Consider the following 19,280-nt stretch of genomic DNA (forward strand, 5'->3'; position numbering starts at 1 on the left):
TTATTAAGGCCACTCCACGTAGTTAAAAGGGAGGTTTATTTTGTAGGGTAACTAACAAGTGAAGGGATAGTTTATAGGGTCTGGGAAAGGTGTAGCGCAGTCGGGCGGTGTTCTCTGGAGAACTCTGCTCGGTCTACCTCCAGCGTCCAGGGTCCAGGAACCAAGAGAGCTCATGCATCCGTATCTTGAGTCTTTAGCGTCCTCTTTCAGCCCTGCCTTGTAGACGTGACCATTACCGAAGCCTCAATGGGGGTTGGAACTTCCAGGTCAAAGCTGGAATGGCTACCCACTACAGTCTTGGTCAGAGTTTTATTCAAGTAACTAAAAGCAAACTAAGACACATGTAGCCCAGCTATCTAGAAGGCAAGTTATCAGTATAACATATTTATTTCCTCAGGCCTAACCCTAAGAAACATTAGTAATAATATATCCCTTAATCTTACAATAATGTATAATAGGAATTAACACCTTGGTGTGTCTTAAACATACACATGCACACACCTGCTTGTACACACATATACAGTATATCTGTGCAGTTTATTGAGTTCCCACTATGTTACTGGATTGTCCCCAGCAATAGAGATGTGCTTTCCCATAATTATAAGCTGTTTTGACTCTCAAGCTTCATGCATGAAGAGCAGTCCAGTATAGAATGGTACCACAGTTAGCCTAATATCTCTAAGTACTTTTATACATGAAAGAAGCATTTTAGATCATTACTTCATATATATGTTTTAAATGTTGAATCTGGGCATTCAATACCAGCACTCCAGAGGCAGAAGCTGGCAGATCTCTGAGTTTGAGGCCAGCCTGGTCTACAGAGTCAGTTCCAGGACAGCCAAGGCTACAGGGAAATGTTACCTCAAAAAACCAGAATGTCAAGCTTAGTTTTTAAATGCACTTTAAAATATACTTTAGGGCACAGCAGAAAAATAAATTACCATAACAGCTGGTAGTTCCTTGCATTTCAGATCAAGGCAGAGAACCCCCTTTGAAAAACAGACAGAATATTGTGTTTGGTGGATGGTGGCTGTTGTATACAGAAAACCTTTCTAATGTCCCTAGATCAAAGGATCAGTAGTATGACAAGTAAATGCTAGGAACCTTTTCTCCCACAAAGAATAATGTAGGAGACCAGCCCCCACCATTATTTACCCCAGGAACTCTTGAGGAATGAGGGATAAGAGACTTAGAGTGGGGAGAGAAAACACAGGATAAACTTGGGTGGGCCTGGATCCTTATTCAAACAGGCCCAGAAATTTATTCCGAGGGTCTATTTATAACAATGCCAAGTTACTGCTAGTTACAGTCACCTGGTACCCAGGCCTGTTGTCCAATCAACCTCTTATGCAGTCCTGCTGGGTACAGCCACTAGGAAACCTAGTGGGCTCCAACAGAATAAGTTGTGTTTCCACATGAAGAACTGTGGCAAGCTCATCTGCCTCTGCTTCCTGGGTGTTCAGTACCTTGGTCTAGTTCCCAGGGAAAGCTCAGGTCCCACCCACCTTCCGGTCTACTTCCACTTCCTTCAGCCCTTGTTTTGGAGTTTACTGAGCAGTTGCTAGAGAGCCAGTCCTGTCCCTTCTGTTGACAGGTTGCCAGGATATAGCCAGGCAACAGAAGCTGGGGTTCCTTTTATGCGGCAGCCTTACCTTCTAACTCTAAGTCCCACAGGGGAGATATGAATCTTGGAGTTCCTAGCTCCAGCGCCATCCTCCCTGCATCCTCGGAGGGGGTTGGAATGCCACAGTAGAGGCCGAACATTGAGAAGAGGGCAGATTCTACAAGGTAAGTCTGTTAGAGTGTGGTACTCTGGTCTCACAGTTCCTCAGTCTGAAGCTTTTCTTTCATCCAGACATTACTTATTACCTCGATTTTCCCCACAGCATCTTTCCCAGTGTGCAGTAAATACTTCTCTGAGAGAGAAAAGAAATTAAAATAGAAATTAGTCCTAATAATAGTGATATTTCTGAAAATAATATTTTACTTCTTTGGAATAGTATTGACAATGAGGCATAAACTATTACTTAAATGCTGTAATGACTGAAAGATAATCTAGTTCCATTTAAAGACACAACCTAAATAATTTTCTTCAAAGTAAAGTATGCTTTTAACACTAATGCAATATTAAATTTATTGGCCAGCTTAGCCACAACAATAAAAACAGTGACAAAGGGTTCAATTACTCAGTTGAATTAGATTTTTTTTTAAAAAATCAACTGAGTAAACTATAATCAAACTTGAGTTCTAATTTTGAAATTCCTAAAATCAACTAATTTAACAGAATATAGTCACATAGAATCCTCTCAACCAAGGCAAGGGCATTTCCATCACCACAGAAACTGTCCTTATGTCCTTCCAGCCTGCCTTCTCTCCATTGTGCTGACTTCTGTCACCAGAGAATGATATACCCCCCATGAACTCTGTATGTCTATAGTCATGCAATGTGTGCTTCTGTGTGTGACTCCTCTGGATGTGGAGAGTGTCCCTGGGCTGTTCTGTGCTGCTCTGTGTGCTGCTGGTTAGTCCTTGATGGGTGAGCATAAACCCATGATTGTTCTACATTTGTTTAGCTAATCTATTGGTTGGTATTTGGTTCCTTTCCAGTTTGGACCTGCTGTAACCAAGCAGTTGTAAACGCTCCTGCAGCAATTCCATTCTTTAAGTCTTCCAACTTCATTGAGATTCATCTGACAAAATACCCATGCATTTAGGAAGTATCATGAGGTGTTTTCATGAAGTACATAGCAGGAAGTGATTGCCAGATTCAACTGAGTTGAAGTGTCCATCACCTCCTACAGGGGCTTTGTTCGCTTTGTTCTTTTTTGGTGGAATGAATGCTTGTGATTCTCTATCGTGGTACATTTCAGGGATATGACATACAGCATCATCATTGTCTTCCATCAGTATGGTTTGTATTAGGTCCCCAACAGTTAAACGCAACAATTTGGATCCTTTAACCGTTATCTTTCCTTTACCCCTGGGCTCCAGCTTCTGGTAACCACCACTCTGCTCAAATGACTGACACGTTTAAGAAAAGAAAATGTTAAATATCACTAATCATCAAGGAAATATAAGTCAGAGTCACCTCATGTGAATCTCATTTAGCAAAAATGATTTTTAAAAAAGAGGTGCTGGCAAAGATGTGGTAGAAAGGGAACTCTTAAGGGCACACTGTCTGTGGGAATGTAAATTCAACCCACTACTATGGAAAGGTGCCCGGATATTCCTATGAAAATAAAAATAAAACTGCCATAGGATCCAGCAATCTCATTTCTGGCATATGGTCAAAGGAAATGCAATCAGTATGCTGTACTTCACGTGTACTGCAGCGTCATTCAAGCACCAAGATAGGACACCGACAAGTCCATCAGCAGATGAATGGGCAAAGGAATTTCCATTTTCAAAGGAAAGAAATCCCCATTCGTGGTAGCAGGGTGAACATAGAGGACACTGTGCTAAGTGAAATAACTCAGGTACAGAAAGACAAATGTTGTAAGATCTCCCTTCCATGAGGACTCTACACATGTGCAACAAGCCCTCTGGTTGTTATGTTTTTATATATCTTTGGCTCAGACCTAGGAGTGACATTGCTAAGTTCAAAGTGAATATTTACCTCTGATCGAATATGAAATATGGTATCTTAGCGTAGGAATAATTTGAATCTGCCGTTGACTAACCAAGGGGAACACTTCCTCGTGGGTATCTTTAATTGCCTGTTCACACCTTTGACTACTTAAATGTTTTTCTTACCTTTGATGATCCATAAACCACACAGTAGACACACCCTTCTTGGGTGGCATTATTGATAAGTTGGACAGATGATGTCACCAAAGGTGTCAGCATTCATCTTTTTCCTCACTTCTATATGTACTCACCTTCACACCAAGCTCTGTCACTCCAGCACTGCTAGCATGTCACATATATGGAATCATTTAGCACATACTCTTTTGTATCGGATATTTTCAGCATCATGTGTTTTGAGAGGACTAATGTTGTATCTTGGTAGTTTGTTTTCATTGAGTCAACCCCCTATGTAAGAATATGCTGCGATTTTTTTATACTTGTACCTGCTGGTGTATAATTATGTTTCCATTTTTTCATTATTATGAGTAAAGCTACTGAAGACATCTATCTGCATGTGACTTTTTGTGGATATGTAACTTCATTTTTTTATACAGTGTGTACCCTATGCATATGGCTTAGTGCCAATGAGTCTTCAGAGTGGCTGTAACACTCCACATTCCTACCAGGAATGTTCCCCACATCCTTAGTAATACTTGAATTGACGTTGTTTTAGCTTTAGGCCTTGCAGTATGTATGTCTATGTCTCTGTGGTTTCTGTTTGCATTTTTCTTTTATAAAAATTTCTTGTGTGGTGATGGCAGCACACACCAGTCCTTGGGAAGCAGAGACAGGCAATCTCTGAGTTTGAGGCCAGATGGTCTACAGAGAGAGTTCCATGAAAGCCAGGGCTGTACAGAGAAACTCTGTGGAGTTTAATCCCAGCATCCAGGAGGCAGAAGCAGTTGGATTTATCCTGATTTACAAAGTGAGTTCCAGAGCAGCCAGGACTATTAAACAGAGGAACTCTGTCTCAAAAAAATTACACAAGAAAAATTTCTTATTTATTTTTATGTGTATGAGTGCTTTGCCTGCATGTATGTCTGTGTACCACATGTCCAAAGGAGCCAGAAGGATCCTGAGCCTGGAGTTACAGATAGTTGTAAGTCAAACATCCAGGAACATTGTGTAGTATTTTCTGTATTCTATTGTCTACTAAAAAGTAGTTGTTAGCAATCTAGGCAAAGATTTGTTCTCTTTAAAACTTAGATTGTATTATGTACACATATAGATATACATAACAGACTCTTTACAGATATAAATCTTAAGTATATTCGGTTCCACTCGGTCATTTGTCTTTTAATTATCCTTATTTTGAAGAGTAGTAGTTTCTAATGTAGAAGTATCATTTATTAGACGTTTACATTTCCATCCTTTTTGTTTTGTTTTGTCTATGAAGTTTTTGCAAATACCAACATCACAAAAATATTTCCCTGTGTTTCCTTCCAGGAACCATCTGGTTTTAGCTCTTGTGAGTTTCTCTGTGGGTTGTTTTTGAGTGGTAAAAGTAGAGAGTTGATACTTATTTTTATCCGTGAATGCACCCTATCTCCCACTGCCGTGGATTAGAGAGGTTTCCTCTCCTCCACTGAGTCATCATAGGTAACAAATGAACAAACCATAGTTGACTATATACTTCTCAACTCTATGAAATGCATCTATTGCTTACCCTCATTAGTGTTGTTAATTTTAACAAAGCAACTTGTATTGGCTTATCAGTACAGAAGCAAGGATTTGAAATATGTATAGGGATAGACCTTCTGTGTCCACTTGCCAGTGGTCTTACATAAAACTTAAATGAGATTGGGCCATTTTCCTTGAGTGTCATATACATATCGTCCTAGGCAGTAACCTAATATTAAATGGCTGGACATTAAGAAAAAGCCAAAAATATTCAATAAATTGATTCACAAAACTTAGTACCAAAAATTAAGTTTAAATTGTTTATTTTTTATTTAATTTTCACTAACTTATTGTCTAGGATATTACGGGGGGAAAATACAGTATTTCTTGGTTCATAACATCTACACAGAGACATTACCGATACTGGCACCGTCTTGCCTATTCAACAATGTATTTTTCACATGACAGAGAAAAAAATAAACTTACTAAAGTAGAATCAGATCAAAAGTTTTGACATCTTCCTGTGAACAAGAGAAAATTATCAACACACAAATGTTTTCAAAGCAAAAATATGACATATTCCTTTCTAACTTTGGAGCATCTGTCATTAATATCCTTTGAGCCTGAAAATGAAAACTACAATTTCTGTTAGTTGTGCTTTCCTGCTTACTTCAGAACTTGAGTCCCATATAATTGTCTCTAATAGAAATTTGAGAACAGTGACGAATGTACACAATTCCAGAACACCACTCCTGAAGGAGCAGTGACGATTCCTATGGGGGTATTAAAAACAAGGGGAGGTGTTCTCCAAATGGTAAGAGCAATATACCATGACACAGTAGTATAGGCAGGGTTTAAAGAGGTAACTTTAATGGGTTAAGCATGGTGATGAACTATAAATTTGATGTTCAGGGTACAATGAAGCCAAGCATTTATTTGAGAAAAGACCAAGAGAATTCTGGAGAGAATTGTACACAAGCAAAAATTGATAAGGATCTGGTGTATTTTGAGTATGATTTTAAAATTCACGCTGATTAGTAATTGGATGTTTCACTTTAAAAATATTTTTTGTTTGGTTTTCAAGCATGTGCCTGCATTTATGTTCATGCATCATGTGTATACAGTGCAGAGGCCGGAAGAGGGCATCGGATCCCCTGGAACTAGAATATAAACGGCTGTCGTCGCCATGTGGGTGGGGACTGGGAATTGAACCTGGATCCTCTATAAGAACAAGTGCTCTTAACTGCTGAGCCATCTCTCCATCCAAGACACTTTACTTTTAAATCAAGTCCTACTTGTATGTCCTCATCCAGGGACTGCATGGTTTTCTCATGTATGTAGGAGCAGTAAACAATTGAGCTCTATAGGCCACATACCCTGCCATCATAAGGCAAAGACAAATATGTAAAAGAATAAACATGACTATTCTACAATAAATATTTATCAAATGAGGCCAGGTTAGGCAGCTAGCCAAATCTGGCTTATGTTTGTGTATACTTGTCTAATGTTTGAGCAGTTCTGGTGAATTCTCTTCCCCAAATCATACATTAATTTTTAAAGTCTGTCCTTGCTCTGGGGACAAAGTACTCTGAGATCTCCTCAGAAGAGAAATGACTCTCAAAGAATATTAAGTTTGAAATTCCTAAGTACCCACAATGCTTTTGTATAAAAGGGATTATGGATAAATAATCTCCAGCCAGGAAAGGCAAACATTGGTTTTTAGATTTTGCTTGAATGTGCAGTGCCCTTGGCACATGTGACTAGCTGTCATAAGGCCATTGTTGTGTCTCTCCTACTGCCATCCTTGGGGGCTAGGGGCTACAGCATCTACTCTACAGAAAGTCAGTCATTACTTTCTGAATGACTCAACCCTGAGGTATACTTCTTGGTCCAGTGCATAGTCTTTGGCTGGGGTCTTATTTGCCTTGGACTAATTATAGATACATGTCTCAGGCTAAATAGAATAGTAATCCCTTCATGAAGAGGAATTAACAAGATTTAACTGATCAAGTATCCCTAAGACCTAAAAAAACCACCAAATCTTCATTTCCATTTTCTATTTAAATAATTACATTGAGTTCTGTTGAAAATATAACGTAAAATAAAGCTAATCTCATTCCACATAGGGTGTGTTTTGTCAGCGCCTATCATGGGCCTGGCAATAGGCCATGTGCTGTCAGTCGAACCATACAGAACAAATAAGTCCCCAGTGTCTTGGAATTCATGTCCAAGGGAAGGAAATGGATACCACACGTGTAAACCAAAAACCCAAAACAAAACCACATGTTGCAAATGCAGTTCAGAAAACAAACTATGATGTCACTGAACAGAACTGGTGGTGGTGGCTACAGAACACATATGTATGTGCATGTGACTATGCATGCCAGTATGTGTACATGTGGTTGTGTGCTTGGAAGAAAGTGCCAGCAGTTAACAGAGGAAAAGCAATCAGGGACGGCCTCTCTAGGTTGATAATATTTGCAGAGAGAAGTAAAGCGAGAAATCGGAGCACCAGGCAAGGAACTAGGTTTTAGGCAGGGAAGTGGTCACACACAAATACACAAAGCTACATTCCAGCCTCCACCCCAGTCTGCTGAGGGTAAGAAAGATGTTGGCTTGTTTGAGGAACTGGAGGTGAAGTGAGCAAGTGAAGTATTGTACAGAGGAAGGAAAGAGGGAACCAGGAGAGAGACCTGGGAGGGGAAGGTTACAGAGGACCTCCATGGTCAAGAGTTTGAGCTCTATTTTGAGAAAGGTGGGGCAACTATAAGCATCTAATCTGGGTCAGGGCACCAGGTTCTGGTTGCAATTTGCAGAGATAAACATAGTTGCTAGGAAAATAAATGAACTGGAAGAGTCAAGGTGAATGTGGTCCTTCAAAGTCATGGCTGACACAGAGTATGAACAGTTGGGCAACTTGCCTGGCAGTGGACTTCTGAGCATAGGCCAACATTCAAAGGAATATCTGGACCCGTAAGTGTTAGATGTAGAAATGTTTCCTGGTTTCCTATGAGTTAATGCAATATCACAAGGTGGCCAACATCAGGTGGGGAAAGTGGACAAACACAGAAGTGAAATCATTTGAGAGAGGAGACCCACTCAAATTCATAAGCAGAAAAAAGCAAATCAGACAGACAGTTCCTCTCTTCCTTGTGAATTCAGCAGACAACCCCATAGGGGAGAAAAGCTGCTGATGTTTTCGGTGTGTTATTGCCTTCTGCCTTTCTTCCTGTGCCGTTCCGATTGGCCCTGTGCCTCACAGGCAAACTGTGGTCAGACTGGGCCTCCAGCTGCAGAGCTTGGGCAAGGGAGAGCATCTTATCCCAAGCTAAAAGGTTCATCAAGAGATGACGTTAGTGAAGTTACTGTGATATGAACAACAAAAAAAAAAATGAGAGACACCGATCTAGAGATAGAGGATAGAAACAACTGGGAAAACCCCCCAGACTTCAGGTTTCAGCCAACGCCATCTTTGTTAGTACCGTGTGACCTAGTTACAACCCAGAATATCATTTGTTATAATGATAAGAAGGCATCCTGGATTAAATAATTGCTAAGCAAAGGTCAGGATTATTGTTAATACACTGCCTTACCTAGAAGGCATATGGAGAGGGAGGTATATGTGTGTGTATAGCAGCTTAGGAATTCTGTATTCAGAGAGGGGCAATTAAGAGCAGAGCACTCAATAAAGTGATAATAAATATAAACAATAAGCCTCTAACTCATTGCTGGTCATATATATTCATTAAAGTATAAAAATACACATATAGTCAAAGGCTATTCATAAATATTTAATAAAAAGTTAATATACTATTTGACTGAGTTCATGGCATTTTACCCTCAAAAATACTAGGTGACTGTGCAATGCTACAATCAGATAAATCTTGGATTGCTTTATCTGTTCATTTCCAAGTTAGCCATCTTATATATGAAACACATGACATTCGACAAACCACAATTAAAACCACATTTTCCTCATCAGTCAGCCTTTCCTTTGTAATACACAATATCAAATGGAATTTAATTATCCTAACTATTGGGGCATGAATGGATGATAAGACATTCCCAAATAATGTTTTCTACAGAGATTTCTGGGAGCAACTTATGGTAAATAGCAAGTGCTGTTTTAAATTAAAGTTACTTAAAAGACACTGTACATTCCTTGCCTAAATAAAATAGGTGATATTGTGATACACTCACAATTCGATTAACTCTAACATGACCAAATTAATTTTATTATTAATTTTGTAACTGGAACTTCACAGTTAACTACAAAGAATAAAGATTTAAAGCCTTAAATTGTGTCATCCTTCACATGGTGTTTACAGAATAGTCTTCCATGTGTGCCTGCTGAATACTGACTCCATAATGTCTTGAGATGTTTCCCTACACTCTATGAGTTTTCCTCCACGTGATGTGGAATTCAAAGCTGCTGGAGTCTGGGGCTGGAAGATGGTCCTACAAGTACCCGCCATGCTAGCCTGAGGACTTGGGTTCTGATCGCCCAGAAACCACATACAAAACAAAAACACTAGGAGGATGTGGTAGCCCACCTACAATCCCAGCTCTCAGGAGCCAGTGTGATTCCTGAATTTTCACCTGAGAGCTGAGTAGCCACATACCATCAAACCCAACTCAGATGAAGAGCTAGGTTAGACACTGGACTGGAGATACTAGGCTTGGTCCATCTTCTGTGCATGAAGAGAGCAGAGGAGATCATCTAAGCAACATAGCAAGAACAGCTTTTGCAACCCCTGAGCAAAAGAGCATGGCCTTGGTGGTGTTTGGCTTTTGATTACCTCCAGACTTTCTGCTTTGATGAAAAAGATATACTTCTATTTCCCTAAGTGATTGATGTAGGATTTTTTTTTTAATTACAGTGACAAACGATCTTCACAGATACAAAATCAAAGTAACCATATTGTACCAATTAGCCTGTGGACTCATGAGTGGAAGAGTTGGGCTATTATGAAATAACTTGCAGTGGATTCAGCAATAATGGTGACAGGAACACCAAAGTTATGTCACAAATATCTGTTCTGGATACCACTGCCTGAGGGAGGATGCTGGATGAAATGAGTTCATCCCTAAATCCAGTTCCAGGCCCTTCTCACCTGCCACAAGTGTCCTCAGGTGATGGGACACATGTCATCAGGGTACATGTACAGGAAGCCACAGGGGACTCTACTGCCAGGCCCAGCTCAAAAGCACACAGAATACTTGAATTGGGAGAATGCTGAGCCTGGTAGAGATTCTCTTCTCAGGTCTAGAATCCAAAATAATTCCTCAGTCACAGCTCATCACTTTCAGAAGACTAAGAAGCAAGTCCCATTGTTGCTGGTTAGACTGTCAATCACGCATTGTCCATACTGGGTTTTCAACTTCATATTTGTTAACGTCTCTTGATTGAACTATTTTGAAATTCTGAGCAAAACTGGAGATTACCCTGAGCCCACTTATAAGAAGGGTTTGGAAAAGGCCAGTTCACAGCCAAGTGCTGCAAGTCAGCCTGTGTCCCGTGCCCAGTGCTGTGCCAGTCAGCTTCAGTGATGGGGGACATGGCCGCCTAGAGCCAGCTAACTGGGAGATAGAGCAAGTGTCCTTAGCAAAGGGAGCGGGGATGGCAGGCAGGATTACAATGTACCATACGGTTTGGATGAGGTTAGAAAACATGCTCATGTTTCCCTAGAGTTCTCAGTATTTCCAGGACTGTGGCTGAAATGTCTTTTTATCGAATAAAAATAAAATGTGGTTCGAGTTAGCTAGAGAATGAAAACTTGGGAACTTCTTGGGGTATTTTAATAAAAAGGAGAATAATTTCAGAAATGTTGCTAATTACATTTTCCTGTCTGCTACATTATGTATAAAGATGTGATCTAGTACGAAGATGGTATTTGAAAGCATTATAATAATAGTAGTGGGATATATATATATATGATATATATATATATCAATCATACCTGGCATCTGCCAGCACTTTATCTTTCATTTAATCTTCATAACAGTCCTGCCAGGTGACTTTTGAATCCCACAAAACAGGAAGAAACAAGTCCAGAGATGATAAGAACCTCACTCAACATTCCACAGCCAATAGGAATTTTGGAGCTATGCTATGAACCTAAGTCCAAGTTTATGTAGGGGTAATAAAACAAAGCAAATAAAAGAGACAATAACAACAAAAATTATGGACACTGAAAAAGAAGTTCTGATATTTTGGTAAACTTCTTTTTCTTCTTTTACTTAGAAAATGAGACCTTACCAAAAAAAAAAAAACCTTTGGACACTAGGGAAGTTCTGATGGTTTGGCAAACCACTTGCTCTGCTTTTACTTAGAAAATGAGACCTTACCAATATAGTTAAACAATTTGCTTGGCTCTGTGCTTCCCCCAGCTGCCCCCCTGCTAATGGTGACAATTCAATTACAATTAAGAACCGAGAGCCTGAAGATATGACTCAGTGGGCAAAGTTGTTGCTGTGCAAGCATGAGGATTTGCATTAAAAAAAAAAAACTCCAGGCCGGGCGGTGGTGGCGCACGCCTTTAATCCCAGCACTCGGGAGGCAGAGCCAGGCGGATCTCTGTGAGTTCGAGGCCAGCCTGGACTACCAAGTGAGTTCCAGGAAAGGCGCAAAGCTACACAGAGAAACCCTGTCTCGAAAAACCAAAAAAAAAAACAACAAAAAACAAAAAACAAAACAAAACAAAAACTCCAGCATCTATTTTCAAATGTGAGGACTCTTGCCTATAACCCCAGCATTTAGGGTGGGGGTAGAGACAGACAGATCCCAGAGCTTGCTGGCAGGTCAGTCTGTCAGAAACAGAAAGCTCCAGGTTCAATGAACGTCCCTGCCTCAAAAAACAAGGTGGAGAAGGGTAGAGGAAAATAACCAGCATAGAAGTAAATGAGAAACTATCTCGGCTTCCTGTCTTAGTTAGGGTTTTTATTGCTGTGAAGAGACACCATGACCGTAGCGACTCTTATAAAGAGAACATTCAAGAGAGAGGGCTCGCTTACTGTTTCAGAGGTTCAGTCCACTATCATCATGATGGGGAGCATGGCGGCATGCAGGCAGATGTGGTGCTGGAGCTGAGAGTCCTACATCTTACAGGCAACAGGAAGTTAACTGACAGACTGAGGGAAGCTTGAGCAAAAGAGGCATCAGAGCCACCTCCACAGTGACACACTTCCTCCAACAAGGCCAAACCTCCTAATAGTGCCACTCACTCCCCTTGGGGGAGTCATTTTCTTTCAAACCACCACACGTCCTAACAGAATATATTGTTGAAAATGAATTATCTCATTATTTAATTTCTGCATAAATAAGTCAAAACAATAGAGCAGAATAGTTCAGAGGTGTTTGCCAAGATTTCAGCAAAAATAGGCATATATCTGCTATTGGGGACACAGGATGGGACATGAATTGACTGCTTTAAATGTGTATTAGACATAGTATTGGGAAGAGCATAGAAGTCTTAGTAGTTGAGTATAAGTTATATTTTTGTAAATTATACCAATTTCTTTTCCTGCTAAAAGTTTGCTTTTAGAGGAAACTGTAATATATCTTTTTAAAAAACTGAAAACTTGCTTTACCTGGCTCCTAAAAATTAGAAGCCAAAAATCCTTCAGATTTCATAATCCATTCTCTTTTTTCATTCTTATGTGATACATATTTGAAGAAAATCTGTGGAATGTTTCTATGTCGCATAGGGGGAGTCAAAATTCCTGGTATCAACTGTAAGAGATTTCATTATTTATTTCCAATATATTTTCCTAATTAGTTAAATCAATTTTTTCACCACTTTGCTTCTTATTTCATCCATACCTCTCAACCTCCCAGTCTCCCCTCTCCCCAAACCCCACATCCCTCTCTCTCTCTCCTACTTGTCTCATGCCACACACTGCTACTTATGTACACACACCCCTCTACATACTCACTTATATTCATTTATGCACGTAAACATGTGTCTCCACTCACATCCATGCACATATTCCATCAAGCGATTCACAACACCTAAATGCTCACATCTATCTACACTTCCATACCACCAGTGGCCCCCTTATTCATGCCTACCTACACACACACCCATCCATATATATATACTCATCTGTGCACATACACTCTCATTCTCATAATTCCATGTGTGTATTCCCATTAACTTGTATCTATCCACACACTGACCCACTCACACTTAATTCCATACTCACATTCATCCACTCGTGTCTCCATCTTCTCATGGGCATACACGCACACTTAAGCTCCACCCTGACAAAACCTCATACATACCATACAGAAACTTGCCTCTCTCTATACGTCAAGCCCTACTATTTTGCAAGCATGACACGCTTTAGATACTTGTATCTTTGCACACACTGCTGCTCCAATGACCCAAATTATCTTTCCTTCCTCTCTCACTACCTGACTGCTATGCATCCTTCAAAAATCACTTCAATGCTTTTTGTCATGAGAATGAGCATAATAGCAAAACTGAAATCATCCAAAATGCTTCAACAGTGAAACAAAGTATGATATATGTATAAAATCCTACCTTATGCAACAATTAAAAGCAGCAGATTACTGAAATATACAACATGGTCAAATCTTCAGGAAACTGCTTAATGAAAAAAGTCTATCTACTATCTAAGTTCATTTATGTAATATTTTGAAATGATAAAATTTTAGGAATGAAAGATTACTGGGAGTAAGTGGTTACTAGGAGTAAGGGGTGGAGATTTGAGAGAGATAATGGAAAGAATGTAAATAAGGTTAAAAATAGCATTACAGGGGATCTTTAGTTATTGGAGCCATTTGGTACTTTGTGGTAGTGGTTGATATTTACATATGCAGTAAAATTATATAGAGCTTTTTTCATACACACAGACAAACAAATTAAATGGGTATTCTGGATTTTATTCAAATCTGTTTCCCAGGTGAGACATTATACTGTAGTTTTGCAAATTGGAGGAAAGTGAACAAATGCACAAGGGATCTTCGTATTATTTCCTTCAACTATATTGAATCTATAATTATCTCAATAAAAATTACCATTAAAATATAATTATAATGTTATCATCACACCTAAAAATTTAATGTAATTTTTAATATCTGGGCAGCAAGATACATTTTAAAGGACTATGGTATGAAAAAGGATAACATGAACCCTGGCCAGTGGAAATTCCTTAAGGATATGAGAACAGCCAATTCTGTCCCACACAGAGGGGAAACTTGGCACACAGCAAACCATATGGCCAAAACTGGGATCTGCAGGCATGATGAGAAACAGAGACCAACCATTCACCCAGACTTTAGGCACCAAGCTCTGAGAATGAGTAACTGTCCACATCCTTCTTCATGAGGGGGTACACAGCAGGAAAGCAAGAGACTCCCACCCAGCCGTGGGATGGCTACATCAGCTTAACATCAAGCATCTTCCTTTGTGTAATCCTCTTCTAGCTTTGGAGAAACTTCAGGTACGATCCACTTAACAAAATAAAAAGCATTTTTTTTTTCTGAGTATCATAGGCAACACACTCCAGTGCTCTTTTTGTACAGTATGCTACAGTTTTCATCCGTGGTTTGCTCGTGTTTATGTAATTCAGTCATTAAGTCTGAGCTGGGTAACAGTGATGCCCATGAACACCTGCTGCCAGGGGTTATGTAATGGGGTTACACAGAAAGACTACACAGGGGGGGCAGCAAGTTGGAGGATCTACATTATGCCAGAGCTCTGTACAGAGAATGAATGACTCTACAAACCAGAAATGAATTTTCAGGTCAGAATCAAAACAGATAGTGACTCTTCCTACTCCACAAGGTCCAAGCACCTACTTTCACTTGCTGGAAAATGCTGCTTGTAGTGTGGACAACATGGTTTCAAGAAGAAAAAGAACTCTTACACATGGAACACCCTCATTAATAAGAAATGCCAGGAACTGGCCAAAAGCAGTGTGCATTTAATTCAAATTTCTGAAGAGTGTACTTAATGATGGTTCCCTCTGATGCACATAAGCAATGCAAAACAAATAATGTAGTCAAAGAAGAGAGAGGATAATGGATGTGAACCAAGAAAGACATACTGACCACAGTTGGGGTAAGACAGAATCAGAAGTTGTCATGCACCGTGGTTAGGGATTCTCACCACCCTCGAGAGTGACACTAAGACTCACTGAACTATGTTCTGTATTTGTTTGTGATTATGGAGTGAATTTTATTGTAGCTCATTCGAGACAACCAGCTGGGTATGACACCAAGGCCCAGCCCGTGTGATGGAGTTTCCCACCGAGTTGTCACCTTTGGAGATGAGCTTGCTTGCTGTGCCATGATTTAAATTCTAGGCCTAAGTGTGGACAAGACTAATGTGCTGTGGGATGGTCTGTATGTCAAATGTGTTGCTGATTGGTTAATAAATAAATCACTGATTGGCCATTGGCTAGGCAGGAAGTATAGGCGGGACAAGGAGGAGAATAGAGCTGGGAAGTGGAAGGCTGAGGCGGAGACACTGCCAGCCGCCATCAGGACAAGGAAGATGTAAAGTACCGGTAAGCCACAAGCCACGTGGCAAGGTATAGATTAATAGAAATGGATTAATTTAAGCTGTAAGAACAGTTAACAAGAAGCCTGCCACGGCCATACAGTTTGTAACCAATATAAGTGTCTGTGTTTACTTGATTGGGTTTGAGCAGCTTGGGACTGGCGGGTGAGAGAGATTTGTCCTGACTGTGGGCCAGGCAGGAAAACTCTAGCAACAAATGGCGCCCAACGTGGGGCAAGAGTTTCCACCTAAAAACTGAGAAAAAAGATTCTAAAACGGAGCTAAAAACAGTTCCTAATTGTTTCTCTCAAATGAGCGGCAGCTGCCGGTTTGAGCTACTGGCGGGTTGCTGGCGTGCGCGCTCGACCTGCCGTATGGCGGGAATGAGGCCTCTGCAAATGGCACATTAAGCTACATTGTGGATTTAGCCTTTGCTAGTACAAAACAAAAAAAGAGGTTTCTGGGCTACATGCTGCTTGGATAAAAGCATAGACCCACGATGGCTCCCAGAGCTGGCGGTAAGCATACCGCCGCCATGTTGGGAAGCTGAAGTGGGTGGAGCCAGCAGCCACAGCACCAGCCGTTTCAGGCTTAGAAGGCTGCAGTTCAAAGCAATAGGCTCAAGCTAATATAAAAAAATAAGCCACGTAAAGATGGCTACCACACAGAGAATCTGGATTATGTTCTCTTTGATATTAGTAACTAAAGAAAAACATTTGATTACAAAAGCTGTTGAGTTATGCCAAAATGTATATTTTAAAGGTACCTTGACTTCAAAATTTGGATATAAGGATATGTTGCTTTGGAAAGGAGGATCTGCTTTTGTTTCCACAGAATGCCAGAGGCTATAGATTTGTTCCAGATTAAAACACATCAGGTTTGACCAGCCAAGACCCCCTGAAAGGTCTCCGATGACACCATGGCCCAGATGATCCAGCATCCAAAACCGTTTCAAGACAACTGGCTCAGATGATACAGCCTCACGGACTACTCCATGATCCTAAAATTTTCTTTGTTTCCCCAAAAGATACAGCGCCCCCCTCCAGCAGGAAGTAGTAAGAGAAGCTACGCCCAAATTCCCAAATATACCAAGCTGACTTTGGAGATATGTAAAGGTTAAAACCTTCCTTTTTAAGAAAAGAAAACGGGAAGTGCTGTGGGATGGTCTGTATGTCAAATGTGTTGCTGATTGGTTAATAAATAAATCACTGATTGGCCATTGGCTAGGCAGGAAGTATAGGCGGGACAAGGAGGAGAATAGAGCTGGGAAGTGGAAGGCTGAGGCGGAGACACTGCCAGCCGCCATCAGGACAAGGAAGATGTAAAGTACCGGTAAGCCACAAGCCACGTGGCAAGGTATAGATTAATAGAAATGGATTAATTTAAGCTGTAAGAACAGTTAACAAGAAGCCTGCCACGGCCATACAGTTTGTAACCAATATAAGTGTCTGTGTTTACTTGATTGGGTTTGAGCAGCTTGGGACTGGCGGGTGAGAGAGATTTGTCCTGACTGTGGGCCAGGCAGGAAAACTCTAGCAACACTAATGGATTGGCCTTTTGGCAGAAGGCTGCTGTGTCCACAAAACTGATTTCAGTTTTTTTGATATGGTTTCATTTCTTATTATGAGTTGCAAGTTACCATAAAAACAGTGGCTTAAAAAGCACAAATTCATTATATGACAGTTCTATGTCAGAGGTCTAGCCAGGGGCCTCCATGGGCACAAGCTGAGATGTTAAAAGGTCACTTGCTTTTTGAGTTTTGAAAATCCACTCTCCTCAGATTCCAGAGGCGCCCCACATGTCTTGGCTTGATTGGTTCTTCCTCTATCTTTAAAGTCGGCAAATGTTTGTTGAGTTCTTTTCGTACTTCAAATTTCTTCTCTCTCTGCAGCTTGGGACAGGCAAAGCTCTTCACGTTTGTGACTAGAAGGAGCCCATCACTCCCAATATACAACAATCTGCTTTCTATAAACTACAACTGAGTTAACATTTAAGTAAGACATTTCTACTTAGGGACTTGTTAACACCGCTTCTATCTTCCAGCCACATTATGGCCACTCTAGAGTCAACCACTGGGTGCCTAGTTCTTTATTCATTTCCTAATTCTGCCCTTATTGTATTGGCTTGTCCTAAATGTAAAGACAGATAGTGCTTAAAAGTGATATGGGATGGCATAGCATGAAATGTAGAGAAGGAGCCAGCTGAAAACGCAAACAGATACCTCAGCCCTTGTCATCTTCTCCGTAACTGAAAACACACACACAGATTTTCCTTCTCCGGTGCAAGGAAAAGGAACAAGACAGCAGAGACTCTGACATCCAGGGTGTTTGATAGCAATTCGACAGCGAGTGGCAGGAAGCTTTCAGTACATTGTAAGCCACAGGATATCTAAGCCATAAGCTATGGGGTTTTTAAATAAAGAGCTGTCACCACATTTCATGCTTTGCCTGGGCTCGCGGGACACAGAGAGGAAGCAAGTTCCTCACAGACAGCAGGAGACAAATTTGGGTGGTTTTTCACCAGCAGAAGACGTCTTGTGTAAGTTTTCCCCGAGAAGGGAAAAGATGTGGTGCGGAGGGTTCGGAGTCATTGATGAGTTCTAACCATAAGGTCTGTGACAGAGTGTCTTCACAAGATTCAGTGACATCAAACAGAATGACAATAGGTTTTTGGGTGACATATTTGCATTGGGAGGTCCTGGTACCATGGTGATAAAAGCCCACGGTGAGAAGCAGTGTTTAGCTTGGAGGCATAAGTAAACTATCAAGTCTCCAGACTCACTGCCCGTCAGTGAGCAAATCAGAAAATAGAGCCTCATTCATTGATTGACAACAATAGAAATACAGCCTTCCCACAGGCCCTGGTCAACTTTTTCCTTCCTGCCCAGGGACTCTCCTCAGATACAGCTCTGGGTAAAGAGAGCATTATTAACAGTGTTGAGGGCTATAATGAATGTTCTTAATGATCAGTTTAAGAGTTAGCCAGGCTCCGGGAGACTCTGACCTCCTGGAGGTAGATAGAGCTAAGGCACAATGCTGGGTCTGTTATTAGGTCAGTGGGGGATATGGCTAGGAAGGTCCCCCGGGGACGCAGTGACAGCCATCTGTCTTTTGCCAATCTATCCTAGCCAAGGGCAGCCGTACGCATTGTGGTTGTTTAACACACTAGGGCAGTGACTATATTTCAGATATTGTTACCCTTGGCTTGGCAGCCTATGCCAAAAGTATTGCACTAAGTGATAATGAGTCAAGTGAGTTACAACAGTAGAACTTTGTCAGGCATCTCATGTGCTGAGGCTAGTAACACATGCATTGATTCAAAATTCTCCTGAAATTTGAATACTGAAACCTGAGTGTTTTCCTTAATCTTTGATGGTAATCAACTTTAGATCTCATTCTAGCTTGAGAATGAATTATAGCTCTGTTCTTCCATGTGTTTAGTTTAATTTATACTCACTTCTTGACAAAATAGCTTGGCAGAAGAAAAAGTTGACCAAATTCTTCA

The 19,280-nt window shown here is 40.6% G+C and overlaps 1 protein-coding gene across 1 annotated transcript in view; it reads left to right on the forward strand.

Moving 5' to 3' along the window:
* Window positions 1–1,654: 1,654 nt before the first annotated feature.
* Window positions 1,655–19,280, forward strand: part of Znf474 (zinc finger protein 474) — a 30,219-nt gene continuing 12,593 nt past the window's right edge. The window contains exon 1 of the mRNA XM_052742183.1: window positions 1,655–1,788. The gene's annotated coding sequence lies outside the window, so the exon portion shown is untranslated. The remainder of the gene's footprint in view (window positions 1,789–19,280) is intronic.

The sequence above is a fragment of the Peromyscus californicus genome, unplaced genomic scaffold (genome assembly GCF_007827085.1).
Source record: "Peromyscus californicus insignis strain IS unplaced genomic scaffold, ASM782708v3 Scaffold_17__1_contigs__length_78620276, whole genome shotgun sequence".
In the NCBI taxonomy this organism is placed as follows: Eukaryota; Metazoa; Chordata; class Mammalia; order Rodentia; family Cricetidae; genus Peromyscus; species Peromyscus californicus.